Below are 20,821 nucleotides of genomic sequence, written 5' to 3'. Positions count from 1 at the left end.
GCTGTTGGACTTTTAATTAGGATTGCATTGAGTCCATAAATCAATTTGGGTAGAATTGGCATTTTAATGATATATGGCAAGTCTTCCCATTTATTTAGGTTTTCTTTGATTTCTTTTAGAAATGTTTTGTAGTTTTATGTGTACAAGTCCTTCATATCCTTGGTTAAATTTATTCCTAGATATTTGATTCTTGTAGTTGCTATTATAGATGGAAATATTTCTTGATTTCCTTCTCAGATTGCTCATTACTAGTGTATAGAAACACCACTGCATGTTGATCTTGTATCCTGCCACTTTGTTGAACTTGTTTATTAGCTTTAGTAGCTTTGTTGTAGATTTTTTGGGACTTTCTATATATAGAATCATGTCATCCACAAATAGTGAAAGTTTCACTTCTTTCTTTCCAATTTGGATGCCTTTTATTTCTTTTTCTTGCCTAATTGCTCTAGCTACAACATCTAGAACAATGTTGAATAACAGCAGTGATGGTGGGCATCCTTGTTTGGTTCCAGATCTTAGAGGGAAAGCTTTCAGTCTTTCACCATTGAGTATGATGTTAGCTGTGGGTTTTTCATATATGCCCTTTATCATGTTGAGAAAGTTTCCTTCTATTCCTATCTTTTGAAGTGTTTTTATCAGGAAAGGGTGCTAGATTTTGTTAAATGCCTTTTTTGTGTCAATGAAGATGATCATGTGTTTTTTTTTCCCCCTTCAATTTACTAATGTGGTGTATTACATTAATTGATTTTCTTGTGTTGAACTACCCTTGCATGCCTTGGATAAAACCCACCTGATCATGATGTATAACTTTTTTAATATGCTGTTGGATTTGACTCATCACCCCAGAAATAGGGGATTGAGAGCCAGAATTCAAGGGTCAATTTGAAATTGGGGATCAGCAACGAGCGATCTTGACAATGGATAGTAGAAAAAACAAGTCCAGGAGAAGTTTTGTGAGCAGTTTCCTACTGTCCTCCTTGAACCCCCTCTGAAAGATCATGGCCAGCGATGTGCCTCTTCTAGTCTTATTACTAATGGCCCTCTGCCCATAGTTTGCCCTTAATATATGTTGATGAAATATATACAGGACAAGCAAGCAAATGCAGCATCTTCTCCCTAATGTCCCTGCCAGGGCCTCCTAATTGCCAAGCTGCAACAACACTGTAGGCCCCTGGACGAGCTCCTCTCCCAAAGTCACAGCCGTCCTGGAAGGCTTTTCACTTTGGAGAGCTCACAGGCTGTGGATGTGAGTTTGTGCCTTGTTGGTCCTGCCATGCTGGCTGGTTGTCAGGAGCCCCATTCCTGGGTGGCTCTGCCCCATGCTCTGGCCCCATGGAGTCCCATTCTAACAACTCTGAGTGACTGGGGCCATTCAGACCTCAGGGGCTCAAGGAGTTCCTTAGTGAATGAGGAAAGAGCTTGTAGGAACAACATTATCCTCTCCAAATACCTCCCCATACTTTACAGGACAAGGAGTCTGAGCCCTGGAGTGTATAACTCTCTGAAGCAAATTTTTCTTGGGCAGGGAGGAGTCCAAGCCAAAGCCATGACCAGGCTGGAAGGCCTCAGGGATGCAATTCCCCATTGGAACATAGGACCAACCTGTGTGTTCATGGCAAGGGAGTGAAGTCCTCTTGGCTGGGGGCGGGGTTGTGTGGGTAGGGGATGGTCAGCAAAGCCCCTATCAAAGGTGGGATCAGAAGGAAAAGAAAGAGAAGGGAAGGAAGCTAGTAAAAGTTTTGTCATTAAGCAAGTTACTGCTACAAGTCACCGAAGCCTAATTCTGCTGGGAAACTCTGAGAGCTGCTATAAAGCATGCACGTCACAGTGTTCCCCTAAGGGGCGAGGGAGATGGGGCATTCATATCTGAACTCATCAGGCATTTGATGAGGTGGTAGAAGGGCAAAGTAGACTCTTTGGTGCGAGAAAACCCTCAGCGAGGAAATACAGCACCGGAAATCAGGCCTGCTTGCTCTGAAGTGGTCAGGACCAGGGGCTGTGGATAGAAGGCCACAGGGTCTGTTTCAGTTCTAAAATGGAAGCAGATGTTTTACAGGGTTTGCAATTGACCATCGCAGATCAACAGGAACGCAGGACCAGAGACCATGCCTATAAATGGTTTCTGGAATCTGGATCATTGTAATTACTTGGGCAGGGGGGAGTTACAATGAATTTCTCTGTGTAAGCTCAAGTCCTTACTCTTTCCTTACATACTTTGTGGTTACAGTGAGACTCTTTCTGTCGCAACTTTGATTGAGGCAGAACAACAAATGCCATCCCAATGTTTGCGTGTGGATAAATTCCAAAGTGAATGGCCAAGAACTGTGTAAGCCAGTCCATGAACTGCTTGTTCTCTGTCTGTGATGAGATAAGGAGCTTGAGCCAGACTGTAAGTCAACTACATCCCTAAGCTCGTTGTTTAATTCAGCTGACAATTTGTTTTCAGAGCAAGACTTTCTTGATAAAGGAAGCAGTGCATTGACTTATAAGCTTCCTATCTAGTTTGCCAGGACCATACTTGAAGTAGAAGTGACTTAGGCCACTTTACCTTTTCTCCACACTGAAGGTATAAAAGGGTTGGGAAAGAGAAATAAATTTTTTGGAGAAGTGTTGTAAAACCAAGCATAGAGGGAGGTACTTCCATGGAACTACTATGAGAGTTTATTGAGAGTCCTGCCGAAAAATCTAAAGGGTAAAAGATAGGCTCACTGTAGATGCATCAGCTGAAGGAGAGGTAGCTGAGTTGCTACTGCTCTGTCCCCCCAGAATTTAATTGAGCAAAGGCTGCATGTGTGTTTTTCCCTTGAGCAATGAGGGCTCTGCAAGCGAGGGCTGTGGTCTAAGGTCACCTTCATCCTGGGCTGCCTGCAGGACCTATAGGACCTCAGCAGAAATGACCTAGACGTGGACCACCAGCTTCCCCAGGTGCTGCAGAAAGGTTACACAGCTCACCAAAGTAGAGACATGCCTCTTCACACCAAGGGAATAGCAGGGAAGAGATGCCTACAGGTGGGGTATCTGGAGAGCCCTCCAAAGCTTCCAATTAAAGAAATACTGGGAAATATTAGCCAGGCCCAGGGGGTAAAAACCACTTACAATGCTGCTACTCAGGTAAGGGCTTTTCCTGCTCTCTTTACTTCCCCGTACTCTGCCGACATTGGAGGAGTCAAAAATGGCAGCCAGGAAATGGCGGGTGGGAGGATGGTTGAAACATTGACCATGAGTTGGTGAGCTGACAATTGTTGAAGGTGAGTGCCGGGTTTATGATACCGTTCTTTTTACATTTGTGTATACTTGGAAATTTCCATATTCACAAATTAAAAGAAATGGAAAGAAACAGTAGCTAGCAAGTGAGGGAGGAGGTAAGTGAGAAGAGAGAAACTTTGCACCAGCAGCAAACCCTAGCAGAAGGAGAGGATATGACTTATTTTCAAATAAAGACTGTGTTGATTATTATATAGAACTAGACCTTCTAATTTCTCAATTAAGACAGAGTTTTGTGAATTTCAATGACTAAAGGGCTTTATACTAACCAAGAATGAGCAGGAAAATCCTGTGAATTTATTCCAGAGGGCACATGAAATGACTACTCTCACTGAGCAAATTTAAAGGGCAGTAGGCAGTTGTAGCTAGGGGCAAACAATGGCCATTTTACGTTGTGTGGTTTTAATTTGGGTTCAGAAAGAATGCGGATTTGAAACCCGCTGGATGTGTAATCTTGAGTAAGTTCTTTTTACCTCTTTGGACTCAAATCTTCTCATCTGTAAAATGTCTGTGATGATGACTGGGGAAGGCCATTGCAATAGAGATGGCACATATAATGTGCCTTGTATAGCAAGTTGTAGATGTTACTGATAATATCATTATTTTGCTATTTTATTGTTAATGTAGCAATTATGCAGCATTGGAATTATAGTCAACAAACGTTTATGGAGCATATACAACATGCCAAGCCCTGGGAGGAGCCTGGAGGATATGGAGGAGAGTTTACATCTTGATTTTTTTTAAAGAGAGTGAGAGAAGGTTCAAGATGCATGATATTGACTTATACAATATTGTAATTGCACTAAAAAGATAAAAGGAGTGCTGGGATAAAGCTGTTTTGTGATTTTATCTCATGAGCTTTGCCTGTTCAACATACGGGTTACTCTCAGGGGATCAGCAGTAAACCTTGCAAATATTAAGGGCTTGGGGTCCTGTCTTTGGAGAAGTTTCCTGAACAGCAGCCACGCTGGGCCTTGGTGCAGCAGCTGAGAGCAGCAGCCTGCCTGCGTCTGAGAGACCACCCCCACTGGAAGGCTAGTTCCATTGTGTCCGGTGGTGTGGCCTTAGTAGCATCAGGTCCACCCTTGAGCCTCAGTTTCCTCATCTGTGAAGTGGGAGAAGGGAAGGGTGGGGAATGGAAGCATTTCAGAGGTGGTTTTACTTGCTAAGAGGATCAGAAGTAGCATAGCCCAGGGCAACAAAATGGAACTTAACATCTCCAAGGTCTATCTCCTAGAAAGTTGGAGAGAAATCCCTACCCGGTGATGATCACTGTTGAGCGAGTGCTGAGTCTGGAGTCTGGAGGAGACTGAATTCGCATCCAGACCGGGTAGCACGTCATGTGGGCCCAGATGCAAAAGCAATGCCTGAAGATCAGGAAGAGTACCGCGGCAAGCGCAGACTCTGGTGTGCAAGAAACTATTACTTCATTTTCCCAAACCAGTTTCATTTTGGGCCTTCGTTCTGTTGGTTAACTAACTGGGAAATTGCGCTCGCTCTTTCCCGGGGTTTCCTGCTGAGACCCCAGGGCTTCCCCAGGATCCGTGTCTGGTCGCGGGTGCCCATGTGGGTGGATCCTGGAATGATCTGTCCTCAGGGCCAGCTACGGCTGTGACGCCAGCCTTTTCGCTGGCACAGCCTCGCGGTCCTGTGGCTCCGCTTTGTGCCACGTGCCCCTTGGTCATGGGGTCCTCTGAGGGGCTGCCTAGGCGGCCCCGGCCTCCGTGTGCCTCAGAGCCAGCCCTTCCTCGGGAGTTCTCCGGTTTCCGGGATGCTGTCTGCCGCTGGCTTTCTCGAGACCCCTGGTCAAGGGCTGCCTTTTACTGCCCCCCTCAGGGGCATGGGCACGCGAGGTTCGGTACAAGTCTACACAAATACTTCTCTTGCTTCTGCTGAGACTCGGCTTTTGGAAATAAAAGCCAGAAATCTCACAGGCTATTTTTGCTTTCTACCCTGCTCCACCTTTCCCCCAAGCACAGAAAACTGTAGCTCTATTTGTAAAGATTTTGGTGGGCCCAGTGGGCAGCTGTCTCTGAAGCTGGCTGGGCCTTGGAGGGGACTTTTGTTCGTTTTGAAATAGCCAGAGATCACACAGACACTGGTCTGCACTGATTTTACCCTACCCCCCACCCCGACTCACCCCATCAGCAGAAAGGAGGATGAATATCAGATTATCCCAACCTAAGGGATGATTATATTTATGATTTTGCAGAAGACTTTTTTCCTTTTAATTTCATTAATAATATGATGAGCAATGAAATAGATATATTAGACATTTTAATGTACTTTTATTATGAAAGTAACAGAAACATTGCAGAGAATTAAAAAAAACGAGAAAGGAGAGGAATGAGGGAAGGTCAGGGGAAGGAGAAATGAAGATGATAGCGAGACACACATCACTCAGGGATACTGAGTTATGTGCCAGAGTCCTGGGTGTTTCATGTGTATTCCCTTTTAATCGTCACCACATCCCTGTGGGAAAAGCATTGTTATTAACATTCTGCAGCTGAGAACACAGAGGCACAGAGAGGTTAAGTAATTTTCCTAGAATCACACAGCTCCAGGCAATCTCATTCACCATCAGACAATACTGTCTCCCGAATATTATATTCCCACATCAGCAGATTGGGTTCCTTTCTTCTTTGTGGCATTCTCTAAATAATTTTTTAATTTTGATTTCCTTTTTTAATCAAGCTCAGGAGGTGTTCTTAATTTTCAAGAACTCAGTTTTTATGATGATACTTTACTTGTTGATTTCTAATGTCATTGGATCATGGTCAGAGAATGTGGCTTGTAAATTTCTGAATGCTGGAATTTGACAAAGTTTTCTCTTTGCCAAAGGATGTGATCAATATTGTAAAAGGTCCTTGCATATGAGAAAGGTACACACACACACACACACACACACACACACACACACACACACACTATCCTCAATTAAATCATTCCTTGCTTATCTTTTACCTACTTAATCTGTAACATTTAAAAGAAACATATTCATATTTAATTCATACTGTATTTGACTTAAGTTTTCATTGTGTTATGATAGGAAGGTTTGATTTGGTTGCTATATTATTTGGTGACAGCAACATGACAATTATAGTGTCATCATGGCTTGTATCTTTTATCATCACACCATCTGTTGTGTTAAATGCTTTTGACCTGAAATTATAATTTGTCTGATATTGAGATTATTGCCCAGCAGCTTATGGAAGTATTAAAAGGTGCAAGTTAGCTTTAAATTACATTAAACATTTTAAAGATATTTTATCAGTCAACACTCAGCTATGGAAGATAAAAAAAAAAAATTAGTACTCTTACTTTTTTTCCATCTGTTTCCTCTACATCTTTATTTTTGTTGGTTATATTATTTCTACTAGGTTAAGGCTTATAAAATTTACATTCTGGTCTTTAAATTACACAATTGTTTAGTTCCAGTTTTTATTTAAATAGATTAAATAACCACCAGCAATCCTTTACCAGAAATTTTCATATCTGATTTTTAATTTTGATTATTTATTAGTAGTTGAATCTATCATCAAGGAGTTTTTACAAGAAGGCCTCAGAGTAATGTATGTCCAGCACTTAGCACAATTCCAGGCAGTAATCATTGTTAAATGTTATATAATAATGATAAATAGAATAATAGAATAGAATACCTTTTATTCTTTCGAGAACATTCTTATTCATCAACTTTTGTTTTCCTTTTCTATTGATGTTCTTTTGTTCTTCACAGAACAAAAACATTATCTCTTTGCTTTTTTGAAAGATATATTTACAGAAGCATTTCTTTTCTCACCTGCCTTTTTATTTTGGTTTCTTTCAACAAGCAAAAACTTTAATGGTATGTAATTAAGTTTGATGATCTATTATTTGTGATTTCTTTTACTACTTCTAATTTACATATTTGATATTCAGTGTTATGTTTGTTTATTTCTTTAATTGGAATTTAGTATTTTAATATACGTCTCTGTATCCATTTAGAAGTTTATTTGGTATATGGCCTAAGGAGAAACTCAAAATTATTTTTTTCCCGAATTCATAACCAACACAAATTTTTGAGAAATTTTTCTCTTTCCTTTATTTGTTGAACATTGTATTCTAATCATATGCACACACACATACACACACCTATGCTTTCTCTCTCCTGGCTGCCTATTCTGTATTTTTATGATATAGGGGTTAGCCCTGCCTTGCAAGAAACATTGATTGTCTCATCTAGATAATTCTCTAAATCATATTTTTCCCAAACTGAGTTTTCTGTGTTTCGATAAAGTCTCTGCAATATACAGTGCAAAAACTACTGTCACATTGCTTATTTCTTCAACCTCAACTTAAGAGAAGCCCAAACTGCTACTTGCCATGTTTAACTAAGAAACTTGGGAGTAGTTCTCTCTAAAAGGTGTGTGTGTGGGGTGGGGTGGGGTGGGGTGGGTGTGGTGTCCATCTTCCCAACCTTGTTGGGAGACCAGCTGACCCTAATTATTCAGATTGATTCGCCTCCTTCTCTTCTGGGGAACAACTTCTGACACCAAAGCTCTCAAGCTTCTCCAGACTGCACTGGGTCACAAGAGGTTTCTCACACCACTGCATCGGGACAACTGGGAACTCTTCATGTGCTTGGCAAACAAAAAGGCCAATCTGGTCACTATCTGTAGGAAAAACACACCCATTCCTGCCTCTATTGTACTGTTTAGTAGTTTGTTTTGTTATTCATCTTTCCGAATAATTTTTTTACAGTATTTGTTATTTATCTTTTTACAAGCCGTTCTTTCTTACCATACTGCAAGTTGGTGGATGACAGGAAATAGATCTTTTTATTCTGAATCTCCAGTGCAGAGTACAGAATCTCATCACATGATTGAGGCTTAATTACTACTCATTATTGAATGATTGACTTCTCCCCCCAAACCAAATAACCAACCAGCCTATTGACCAACCATCATACAACCAAACAGCAGTGACACAATTGTCAAGGTAATTTCTTAAATGTACCTGAGTCAGTTGTGTTTGTGTGCAAGCTGGCAGTGTCGGTTATTGGATCTAGATTCTGTGGCAAATTCAGGAATGAATCAGACAATGATTCCCTTCCTTAAGGAACTCAGAATTTCAAAGGATAGATGACACATTAGCTTAAATATAATCCAAATGGAAAACTGGTGCCACTGTGTATCAGGTAAGAGAAGAAAGGAAGATGAAAATATTTTTTTTCCCCATTAACCTTTGGGGATAGGAAGCACCATAATTTTGGTCTTATTAAAAGCTGCCCTGTGATTAATTTTTCCTTCTAAGAAGCAATTAAGGAATTATCATCCAGAGAGATTGTGACAAAAGGAATTAAATCATGCCACCTCTGTTCAGGTGGAGTAAGGCTCAGCTTTGAGTATTGAAAATCGAGTTTATTTGGAGCAAAGGCTTACATCTTGTCCTTAACTTTTGCCCAGGTGCTGTATAAGAACCACTGGGTGGATAAGTATCAAATTATCGAGAATTACTTAGCAAATACAATCTACAGTGCTAAATGGGATATATTATAATCATGGGGTGATAATCAGAATAATAATAATTTAGCATGTTTAGTAGACTCCAAGGGAGAATAATCTGTTTCAGCCTGTTAAAGGCACTTACATTTTGAGATATAAAACTGTACTTTTCAGTGTTATAGAAAGTAGTTAATTATTTCCAAATATTATTGAAATACTGGATAAACCATTTTGCCTCCATGCTGCAATCATATTGTGTTCACAAGTGCATCTAATTAGAAACAGTTTATCAGAAAATTTTGCAAACCCAGTGATTTTTCTAAGATGCTAAGTGGGAAAGGTTGTAACAGCTTAAAAAAAAATCTACATAAAACATCAAGTCCAAAATATCTACAGGTTCATAGAAGAACAGAGTAGGAAGTTCCCGGTGAGCTCACTTAATTCAAAGCCTGCCCTCTCCTTAGGAGAAAAGAGTGGGTGGCCCTGCAATGTTTCTTTCTTGCCAAGTAGGAGTCTGACTGGAAGCAGAGATGGTGCTTTCTTAGTTCCCATCTAGTGCTTAGAACCCTACATGTTGGTGTCTTTGGTGGACTTTTCTGGAAGGAATGAAATTTTTTTTTTAATTCAATTTTATTGAGATATATTCACATACTATACAATTGTTCACAGTACCCTTATATAGTGCACACATCACCACAATCAATTTTTGAACATTTTCATTACCACACACAAAAAAGAATAAGAATAAAAGTTAAAGTAAAAAAAGAATACCTGAAACATCCCATACTCCCCATCCCTCTCTATTGTTCATTTACTTTTTGTACTCATTTTTCTATTCATCTGTCCATACACTGGATAAAGGGAGTGGGAGCCACAAAGTTCTCACAATCACGTGATCACATGGTGTAAGCTATATAGTTATACAATTGTCTTCAAGAATAAAGGCTACTGGGTTGCAATTCAACAGTTTCAGGTATTTCCTTCTAGCTATTCCAATACACTAAAAACTACAAAGAGATATCTATATAATGCATAAGAATAACCTCCACAATGACCTCTCAACTCTACTTGAACTCTCTCAGCCACTGAAACTTTATTTTGTTTCACTTCTCTTCTCCATTTTGGTCCAAGAAGACTTTCTCAATCCCACGATGCGAGGGTGAAGCCCATCCCCACGAGTCATGTCCCACGTTGCCAGGGAGATTTACACCACTGGGAGTCATGTTTTACGTAGGAGGGAGGACAGTGAGTTTACCTGTAGAGTTGGCTTAGAGAGACAGGCATCTGATCAACAAAAGAGGTTCTCTGGGGGTGACTCCTAGGCACAATTTTAAGTAGACATAGCCTCTCCTTTGCAGTAACAAACTTCATAAAAGCAAGTCCCAAGATCTAGGGCTTGGCCTTCTAAATTGGTAGCCCCTAATGCTTGGGAGAAGAATATCATTAACTCCCCAGGTGGGGAAATTTAATATTTCCATATTTTCCCCAAGTACCTCAAGAGGGCTCTGCAAATACATTTTATTCTCTGCCCAAATTTCTCTGGGATGTACTGTGGCTTCACACTAACCTGCACAAACCAACCAGATTTCACTCCCTATTCAACGTTCCATGTAATTACGGTGTTTGAATAAACTGACCATACAAGTTAAATTATATAGTGTGTTACAAAAAATATAGATTTCGCACCTAATAAACATCTCTTCCTTTGGTCTCATACAGAAGTTGAAGTTTTAAAAACACCATCAATATCATTCTTTACCCTTTAGTCTGATTTACCTTAGTCCTAACCAAGTCCATTTCATTCACATCTATAATTGAAGTCTGATCTCTATTTTCAGGCTTTTTAACATTTGCTGTATGGGGTAATCTTGACATTCATAGCTGCCAGACTCTGGTTCAGAGCCTCAGGTGTCACAAAGATACCCAAAGTCCCAGGGACCAACCAGGTTATACACAAAGAGCTCAGCATCTCAGAATTTAGAAATAGCCATTACAATTCAGGAATAGATGTGACTGCTGTAAGAGCTTACAATCCTTTACAATAAGGCTTCCTCTGATAACCTGTGCTCTCAGATCCAATTCTCAGAGTTTGCACACTGTTGTTAGTCCATATTAGTGAGGCATTATAATGGTTTTCTTTTCATTTCTGGTTTATTTCACTCAACATACTGTCCTCAATGTCCATTCACCTTACAACTTTGCTCCTTCTTGTAGCAGCTCAATATTCTATTGTATGTGTACTCCACAGTTCACCATTTCATTCATCAGTCAATGTACCCTTAGGCCACCTCCATCCATGGCAAATTGTGAATACTGACACCATAAACCCCATTGTGCAAATGTCCATTTGTGACCCTCCTTTCAGTTCTTCCAAGTATATTCCCAGTAACCAAGTTGCAGGACCGTAAGGCAACCCCATGCTTAGCTTCCTGTGGAACCACCACACTGCCCTCCAGATGGGCTGCACCATTGTACTTCCCTGCCAGTGGTGATTAGCTACATCCCTTTCTCCACATTTTCTCCAGCACTTGAATCCCTCTATTTATTTTTTAGACAGTTTTATTCACACACCATACATTCCAACCTAAGAATCAATGGTTCCATGTATAGTCACATAGTTATGCATTCACCACCACTATTTATATAAGGACTTTTCCATTTCTTCCACAAGGAAAGAGGAAGAGGAGAAAAAAGAGAAAAAAGAAAAAGAAGAAAAACGACAACTAAAAAGCAACAAAAGAAAAAATAAAATTAAAATAAAATACAATAGAAAAGTCAGACAACAACACCAACACCAAGAATTCCATACACCTCCCTTATATCCCCCTCTTACAGACATTTAGCTTTGGTTTATTGCCTTTGTTACAGTTAATGGAAGCATATTAAAATGTTAGTCTTAACTATAGACTCTAGTTTGAATTGGTTGTATTTTTCCCCAATACCACCCTATTTTTAATACCTTGCAAAGTTGACATTAATTTGTTCTCCTTCATGTAAAAACATTCTTATACGTGTACCTTTAATCACATTCATTGGCCACACTAGGTTTCGCTAAGCCACACAGTCCCAGTCTTTATCTTATATCTTTCCTTCTGGTGTCCTACATGCCCCTAATCTTCCTCTTTCAACCATACTCACAGTCACCTTTTTCAGTGTACTTAAAATATTAGGCTACCATTATCCAATATTGTGCTCCAAACCTCTCTCTCCTGACTTTTCCTATCTGCCTATAGTGCTCCCTTTAGTATTTCCTGTAGAGCAGGTATCTTGTTCACAAACTCTCTCAGTGTCTGTTTGTCTGAAAATATTTTAAACTCCCCCTCATTTTTGAAGTACAGCTTTGCTGGATATAGAATTCTTGATTTGCAGTTTTTTTTTTCCCCCAGTATCTTAAATGTATCACACTACTGCCTTCTTGCCACCATGGTTTCTACTGAGTAATCTGCATGTAGTCTTATCAAGCTTCCTTTGTATGTGATGGATCACTTTTCTCTTGCTGCTTTCAGAATTCTCTCTTTGTCTTTGACATTTGATAATCTGATTAAGTGTCTTTGTATAGGTCCATTTGGATATATTCTGTTTGGAGTATGCTGCGCTTCTTGGATTTGCAATTTTATGTCTTTCATAAGAGATGGGGAATTTTCATTGATTATTCCCTCCATTATTCTTTCTGCCCCTTTTCCCTTCTCTTCTCCTTCTGGGACACCCATGACACGTACATTCATGGCTTCATGTTGTCATTCAATTCCCTGAGATCCTGCTCATATTTTTCCCTTCTTTTCCCAATATGTTCTTTTGTGCTTAGGATTTCAGACTTCCTAACCTTCAGTTCATGAATCCTTTCTTCTGCCTCTTCAAGTCTGCTGTTGCATGTCTCCATTGTGTTTTTCATCTCTTCTATTGTGACTTTCATTCCCATAAGTTCTGCCACTTGTTTTTGCAAACTTTTGAGTTCTTCCTTATATTCACCCAATGTTTTCTTTATATCCTTCATCTCTTTTGCCATATCATCCCTCAATTCATTGATCTGATTTTTGAATTGATTTAGCATATTTGTTTGAACATCTTTAATTAGTTGTTTCAACTCCTGTATCTCATTTGAAGTGTAAGTTTGTTCCTTTGTGCTGTATCTTCGTTTTTCCTTATGTGACTAGTAAATTTTTGTTGTCTGGGCATCCGGTTTCCTTGATTCCAGATTTTCCCAGACCAGACAGCCCAAGTCTCAGGAGGAGGGTGTAATTAGTATCCAGTTTCCCTGTGGATGAGACCCAGAAGACTGTCAGACTTTCCTGTGAGGCCTCTAGACCTTGTGCTTTTCCTATCCTGTCCAGCAGGTGGCGCTTGTCCGCCTGCAGCTCCCTACTGGTGTAAAGAGGTGCGGTGCCTTTAATTCTCAGTGGACCCTTTCCTGGCCAGGTGCCAAGGGTGTCAGAAGCCAAACTTAATTTGTTTCTTTTTTTTTCTTTTTCCCACAGGCCCTAGGGTCTGAATTCTCTGAGGGAGGGCAGCCACTTGAGCTGGGCCCTGCTCCCCTTTTCTTAGGGAAGATACCCACTTTAGGGAGCTATCCCCTACACTTGATTTCCTCCTTTGTCTCTCTGACTATCTTAACTCCACCCTTGCCTGGGTCAGCACTGACGAGTGTAGCTTGTATTCAGTAGTCCAAATTTGTTAATTAAAACTACAGTTGGAGCTTGGTTGAGTTACTTTCCCTTGTTCCAGGTAGCCTGCTTCTTTTTTCCACAGGGAAGTGTTATAACTCAGCCTGCCCTGCTGGTGGGAGAGGGGCACCAGCTCCGCAGTATGGGGAGCTTTACTTACAGTTCTGTGCTGTGATCTCAGCTGTTCACCCATTCCAGACTGGTGTACACTGTGTGTCCAGTCACGGATGTCCCCCAGCAGTTGTCCAGACTATTTACTAGTTGTTCCTGGCTATTTACTAGTTGTTCTAGAGAACTAACTAAATTCTACATCTCTCTGTGCCACCATCTTGCCCTGCCCCCCAGGAATGAGATTTTGATGTCTCTTTTTCAGAGAGGAGACACTGAGGTCCTGTATCCTGAAATAACAACATAGCTGAGCCATGTAGGTAGCCTGTGGTTTCTCGACTAGAATCAGAGGTTGCTTGCTATGACCCAGTGCTCCCTCCATGGCTCCTGGCATGGAGCTGGGTTCCCCCAGTGACACTGTCCTCATCTTTAGGCTCAAGGTGTCCCGCTCAGTTTCTCTCCACACCTTTAAAGGGATGCCAGCCCATTGTGGGCTACCAGGAAGCAGTCTGGAAGTTCCTGTGGATCTAGTGAGGGTGGATTTGTTACTAGAATCTACTTAAATTTAGCAAATGTTTGTTAAGTACTTACTATGTGCCAGGCACTTCTGTGAAGCTGGAGACAAGTGAATAAACAAGGAACTTCCCACAAAGACCCTACAGTCTAGAGGAGAGACAGGCTAGGAGGGAAAAAGGGGAGAGGGTTGTCATAGGTGTCCTTGGGCTTGGGGTGTGCCCTCAGGAATGACAGGAGTCTTTTCCACATTTTAAGTAAAAAGTCTCTTTGCTCTGAACTTCTGAAATCCCACAGATCCCAGTGTAGTGACAGTCTACTCATTGTTTTATCTTATCAGTTTCAAAATACTTGCTAGTATACTCCAGTCATTTTCTCACAGCCCTTTTCAGAAATTTTCCTCTTGATTATTGTCACATTAAAATATCTCCACTTTGGGTATGTTTTGCAGTAGATGCCACACAGCTGTAGCTGTCAGCAAGTCATGCTGCGTGACAAATCAGCAAAAATGGAGCTCGGGAAATGCTGTCACTTCCCTCCATTAATGCAAGAGCTGTGGACAAGTCCCTACATTGTCACTGCTCCAAATTACACCTGAGATTGATAATAGAGTACCCTGTGCAAAGGATTCTCCAAATGTGATTTCCAGAAACTTGAGAGAAAGTACCAATAGAATTCCTCAGGTAAGACACACTCCCCACCACAGCAGTCATTTGACAGTGGGACCCTAATTCACTCCTGGGTTGCAGTTTTCTCTTTGCTACACTTCATGCTGCACATTTCAATTTTTTTTTTTTTTAAGTGGAACATATGCACATTTTGTGGCCAAACCGTATTTGTGTTATTTGGAAAGTCTGGAGTTATCCTGAGGTGAGACATGGCATCTGGCTAAACGAGCCAGTGGCTCCCATCTCCACACAGATGTGGTAAGCCAGCACCAGGGAGGGTGTGACTGTGGGTCAGGACAACCTCTCCCTGGGGCTTAGACGGGTGCGCTCCACTTCTGCCTTTTTTAATGTTCACGCTCTGGGATGTCATCCTCTGCTGTTTTCAGCCCTTCTCCAAAAAGGGAACAATACAAATGATCAGGCTTCTGCAGGTGAAATTACAATCACTACCACTTCTCTCAGAGGTTGCTGCTGGGCACCTTGGGTGGAGTTTGGTGGTTCCCGTATTTCTCTGGTTACAGTCTTTTGGTTTGTTCCCACCGATCGCCTATCATACCGTGGCATGTATATTCTACTGGGTTCAACCTCAGAGGGTGACCTTATTCCCATTTCTTCTGGATCCTGGGCTGTCATTTACTTTACATGCATATTTGCAATTGATAACGAGGCACAGAGGGAATCTGATGGCAGCCTCTCATACCTGCTCACCAGGCAGGGGGTGAACCAGCAGACAGGTGTGGCTAATGGAGCAGTCTTCCCTCGGCTCTAGCTGGAACTCCTTTCCTCCCCTGTTCTCCAAGTGCCAGTGTATGGCCCCTATGGTTCTTGGCCCATAGTGTCTGCCCTGGGCTGGAGCTTTGCTGCCTGAGGGCCTTTATGATTTATGTGAAAATGTTTGTCCTCTGTTTATATTGCTTCACCCTAAATTCAGTTCAATGCCCACATGCTGGCATGGAAGGCAGGTCCTTCCTGTTCACGCACCTTGCTACCTACTCCTGCTCCTTGGCGGCCCTGTGCACACTCTCTCTTTCCACCAACCAGCCATCCTGGCCATCCCCAGGTTCTGGGGCTGCTACCTTCTCTGCTCCATAGGGTGATAGGGAAAGAAAGGGCAGTTGCCTGATGAAGAGTGAGCAGCTAGGAAAGATGAATGAACTATTACAGTTTCTCCTGGGCTGAAGCTGTCAGTGTTCTATAGGTCATGATTCATCAGGCACTTTTGAGTGGTTTGCACACAAATAAGGTAAATGGTTAGAATGTGGATAACTGCCGGTGTTAGGTTTTTGCCTACGTGGAAAGACCAATGGTTGTCACTAGAGGGCTGTCTCTGGGGGCGTGAGTCTCCTTCCGGCAGCTCTGGATGGCCTCTGGCAGAGAAGCCAGAGGCACAGCCTTAGTTTCCTTCCTGGACCGGATGTTGGATAGGCAGGGTGTGTTAAAGGCCGTCAGTGTCCCAAAGAACATGGCTGCCTCTCCATTTTCATGGCTGCAGCCATGGTCCATGCTCCCTGTGTTTCTGGGATGACAGTAAGCTTCCAAATCTGATCTCTTTACATCTACCCTTGTCTGGCTTCTTTCTGTCCCTCCTTCACTCTGCAGCTGGGATTCTGTAAATGAGAACTTGTCACTTAAAATTGTCCAGTGGCTTCCCACTGCACTTGGAATAAGGCCTGTGCCTTACTGCAAGGATTTACATGATCTGGTGCAGCTTACCTGCATCCTTTCTGCTTGCACCCTTTGGAGTGTGGACGGAGAACAGTCAAGTTCTTCCTGCCCCAGGGCCTTGGCACTTGCAGTTCCGTCCACCTGGAGAGGTCTTCACATGCTCAGAGCCATCTCATTCTTCAGGTCTGCTCAAATGCCCCCTTTTGAAACAAACCTTCTCTGGCCCTTACCTAGAGCATCTCTAACCTGACCTTGACCCAGATACCCTTTATAACATCATCCTTTTTTATGGTCTTCCGAGCACTGATTATCAGAAATCATCTCTGTTGATGTTGTTTATTAGACCATCAGATCCACGAAGGAAGGCTCTCACATGTCTGGGTCAGGACAATTGTCTCCATGTCTGGCACTTTTAGCAGTCACTGAAATAAATACACCATTGAATTACTCTGTCTACAAAGCCTTAGGCTTACGGCTATTTGGCTGCAGCATCTAGAGTCATTTGAAAGCCATTCATGTGCAGGAGTATGACAATGGACAGAAGCTCCTCAAAAATCTTCTTTCTGTATATTTGGGGGTTAGGTTAGGTCAGGCCGGGTCCTCGGCTTCCTGAGTTATCGTAAGAGCAGTTTTTTTAACTTCCCTGCTCTGCATGTTGGTGGTTTCAGCATGTGGCCCTCTGGTTTCTTGGAGATCCTCATCTTCTCAGATTCTAAAATGGGAATAATTGCACACAGTTATTTATCACCTTCCTATAGATACTGTATATTTTTGAGAAGGCTGTATTGACTAACCTTGCTTTTATTTTTTTGTCTTGGAGAAATAAAGTCTCCCTGATTTAGTTATAGGCATGATTTGGAAAAATTAAAAAGTTTTTGAGAGTCGGAGACTTGCATGCGGGAGTACTGGTGCCACATCAATGAGATGTGAGCCGTGGTCTCTCTGAGTGTGCGCAGCAGAGGCCGCACCCAGGGAGAGGGAGCTGCCCTTCCCCTCTTCCTTTCCAGCAGCCCCAGACCTGTGGGAGCAGGAAGTTAATCATCACCTCCTAGGACACTTGGAACCTCCTCTCATCTTGAAAGGATTTTCCTCACGCTGGGCTCAGGAGGGGAGGAGACCCACATGTCCCACACAGACAGTTATTTCCGTGGCTTTGTACCCTCTGGGTACATATGTGCCTGACATACTTGAACTTTGATCAAGAGATACGTGCAGAATTCAGTGTGGAGAGAAGTGCTGGCTGAGGAGACCCCAAAGCCCCCCTGCTGGGTGATTATAATGAATGTGGGAGCCTGCTCTGTGTCGAGCCACTGGGCAAGCCAGGCTGGCTTTGGCGGAGGCTGCCGCAGGGAGCTCCCTTCCCCCAGTTGGTAAGATCACACCATCTGGAGGGAGGAGGCCATTGGACACCACCCTGCCATGGTTGCCTCTCATCCCACAGGCCATCGATGGGGCTGAGAGGAGGCAGGCTTGGAAGGTATGCTCCTGCAGCCCAAGGCCCAGGAAGATGTCAGACAAGATGGACGATGCAGACACCTGGCAGGACAAACTTAAGTACCCTTCTCAGCTTGCATGGACACTCATACTCCCAGAGGCTGCGCCATGCTTGGCACCGTACTCAGGGAGCCTCTTCTCTGTCCCTTTCATCCTGATGACATTATATGCAGCAGGATTTTATTTTATTTATTTCACTATTACATAGGAAGGGACTCTTTAAAAAGGGTAAATACTTTGCCTGAAGCCACCAGTATTCTAGTTCTCTGTTGCTGTGTAACAAACCATCCCCAAACCCAATGGCCTGAAAAGACGATGATTATTAAACTTGGAAATTCTGTGGGTGCAAGGGGACGGCTTGTCTTTGCTCTAACAGGTCTGGACCTTCAGCTGGAAAGTCTCAGATGATTGGAGGTGACTCGAATGGGAGACTGGCACCTTGCTGGGACACCTGGAAGGTGGGATTCAGCTGGAACTAATGCCAGGGTACCCACATGCGGCCTCTACACGCAGCTGTGGTTCATCCATGCAGCACGGCGCTGGGTGCCAGAGGAAGAGTACCAAGAGGACACTTTCTCACCATCTGGAGAGTGAGAGAACCTAGGAAAGGCTTCTCCTGACTTAGCAAGTCACCTAGCATCCCTTCCTCCCTACTTGATTGGTTGAAGCAGCCACAAGCCCTCCCCATTTCCAAGGAAGGGGACAGATAGTCCCTACTTTGCGATGGGGTGAGTGACAAACAGTTTATGGCCATGGTTTAAAACTGCTGCACAGGATTTGAACCCAGATCCCCTGGCTCTATAGCAATTGCCCTTCCCATTAGACAGTGTTGCCTAGGCAGTGTATTCTGGAGGAGGTTTCAACAGAGAAATGGATAGTGTCTGTCCTTAATAAGGCTGCATCACTGCATCCCTTGTGCCCTTTTAAAGAAAACGCAGCACTTCACTGCATGGTTTCCTAGTCAGAATGCTGGAGTTGAGGTCAGGTGCCCCCACCTGTGCAGCTTGGGGTGACCTGCTGCAGCTCTCTTGTCTCAGACCTTCCTCTGTGAGCAGGGGATAATCTCAGGGTCTCCTTGCCTGACTGTAAGGATGCAGTGCTGAGGGGATGTGAAAGCCTCTAGGACTTTCCAGCCTGCTCTGCAGAGAGAAGGAAGTCTCTCTGCCCAGGCCTTCAGTCCGTGGCTTTCCAACACATTCAACCTCTGCAACCCAGCCCAAATCCCAGAGGCCTCCCCACACCCTCTGCCTGCCTGGTCTTTTCCCTCCCTGATCATTTTCACTATGTCAATTCTGTTTTACATAGTTCATTTGCCTGTTCATCACATCCTGGAATCACCATAGCCTCCTAAAGTCTTGGCACCTCCAAGCACTAGGTGAGTAGCCATGGGCATATCACACAGCTTCTTTTGACCTCAGTTTTCTGCAAAATAGTGATCAGTATATCTGCTTCCAGCAAAGTTAGGGGGATTGAATGGGTTGATATGAGGAAGTGTTTTCGAATCTGATAAACACAATATATGTTAGCTGGTTTTTAAATGCAGTTTTACTGAGATATATTCAAACACCATATATGTTATTATTATAATCATTTCCTCCAGCAATTAGCAAGCAGAGGGAATCACCCAGACCAAGTACTTAGTAAATATGTGCACTTTAGTTGTGATTTACTCCCGACCCTAAATGAAGTTCATTGCAGAAGGAGAGTGTAACTTTTATCTCCTGTCCCACTTGGGGACATATGTCACAGAAACCCTTCTGTGTGAATTGGCTATGCCATACCTCTTCTTATGCTGCCAAGCTGGAAGAGTGATGGCAGGCTTCTGTAACTGACATAATCACAGCATTGATTAAGAAAAAAATAACTGTCTCTATCAATTTAATTAAATAGCTAGGGACTGGCAGCCCAAACCTCAAGCTATTAGCTACACTCTAATAGGATGCCCAAAGTTTCTAGCATTAAATCTGGACCTTTTCTATGAATCTTGAACCCTGGTTCTTATGTGTTGGCTAAAGTGCTCTCTAACAGAACAGGTGAACCTCACAGTTGTGCTTAGCATCTGCCACAACTTGTCCCAAGCTAGGGACCCCTGCTGCTGCTACCTTATTGTCTCAGTGGATTCAATAGCAAATGATTCCAGCATCTCCATAGTCTTAAAAATGGTGCAAATCTAGCCTTCACCTGCACAGCTATCACCTCTTCTCCTGAACATTTCTCTTGACCTATCCCCAATCAGTGTCACAAGCCTGGTGCATCTTTACTTGCGGTGTCATTGAAGACCCCAAAGTCCAGTAGGAGGCATGAACTCCTTGAAGACAAAGAGGAACAACCAATATGATGTGGCAGAGCAGCACTGAGACTGCAGCCCAAAGTGGTGACTGTCCTCCTCAGCAATCATCTCTCAGATGGGGCCAAGCCCAGCCCTTGCCCAGGGCCCCTTTGGGTCCTGGCTGGGTCGACAAGGGGTGTTGCACATGAGATGCAGAGACAGATGAGGCTTAGGACCACTTTTATCCCAACCACACCTGGGAGAAGGAACTGATAGAGGAAAATCAATGAGAAATGACAATGAATAGAGGAGACCTCTTTATCTACAATAAAAATGCATGTTAATGGAAGGAAAGATGAGCACTGACCCTCTCTTGCCCTTTGAGAGTGCTGGGGGACAGCCGGCCTCTCCTGGTTACTCTATCAGCCACTGTCCACCTTTGCAACACACTCTATGATTTGCTAAGTTTGGACACCCACAGCACCCTGTGATGCATGTCTGTATGACCCCATTTTCCAGAAGAGGAAGCAGATCAGAGTTTATGACTTGCCTGAGGAACCAAAGACCAGCCTCCTGGATTCAGGCCTCCTGCTCCTTCAACCACAGCCCACCAGCCACAGTCTGTGATCAGAGCTTCAGGATGCACAGAAGCAGCTCAGAGGGAAGCTGCCTGGCCCAGGCCTGCACCGTAAGCTT

At 43.0% G+C, this 20,821-nt stretch overlaps 1 long non-coding RNA gene across 8 annotated transcripts in view; it reads left to right on the top strand.

Moving 5' to 3' along the window:
* Nucleotides 1-19,701, top strand: part of LOC119510255 — a 32,693-nt gene extending 12,992 nt beyond the window's left edge. For 5 of the 8 annotated variants that reach the window (XR_005211858.1, XR_005211855.1, XR_005211851.1 and 2 more), the window contains 3 exons: nt 14,481-14,712; nt 17,804-18,584; nt 19,162-19,701. This is a non-coding gene — a long non-coding RNA (uncharacterized LOC119510255). Of the gene's footprint in view, nt 1-8,102; nt 8,242-14,480; nt 14,713-14,831; nt 18,585-19,161 lie in introns of those variants that run through there. The other 3 variants (XR_005211856.1, XR_005211857.1, XR_005211852.1) reach the window with 3 other exon arrangements.
* The last annotated feature ends 1,120 nt before the right edge of the window (nt 19,702-20,821 follow it).

This window comes from Choloepus didactylus, chromosome 15 (assembly GCF_015220235.1).
Source record: "Choloepus didactylus isolate mChoDid1 chromosome 15, mChoDid1.pri, whole genome shotgun sequence".
NCBI lineage: Eukaryota > Metazoa > Chordata > Mammalia > Pilosa > Megalonychidae > Choloepus > Choloepus didactylus.
Note: the sequence above shows the minus strand (reverse complement) of the source record. Positions and strands in the feature narration are given on the sequence as shown.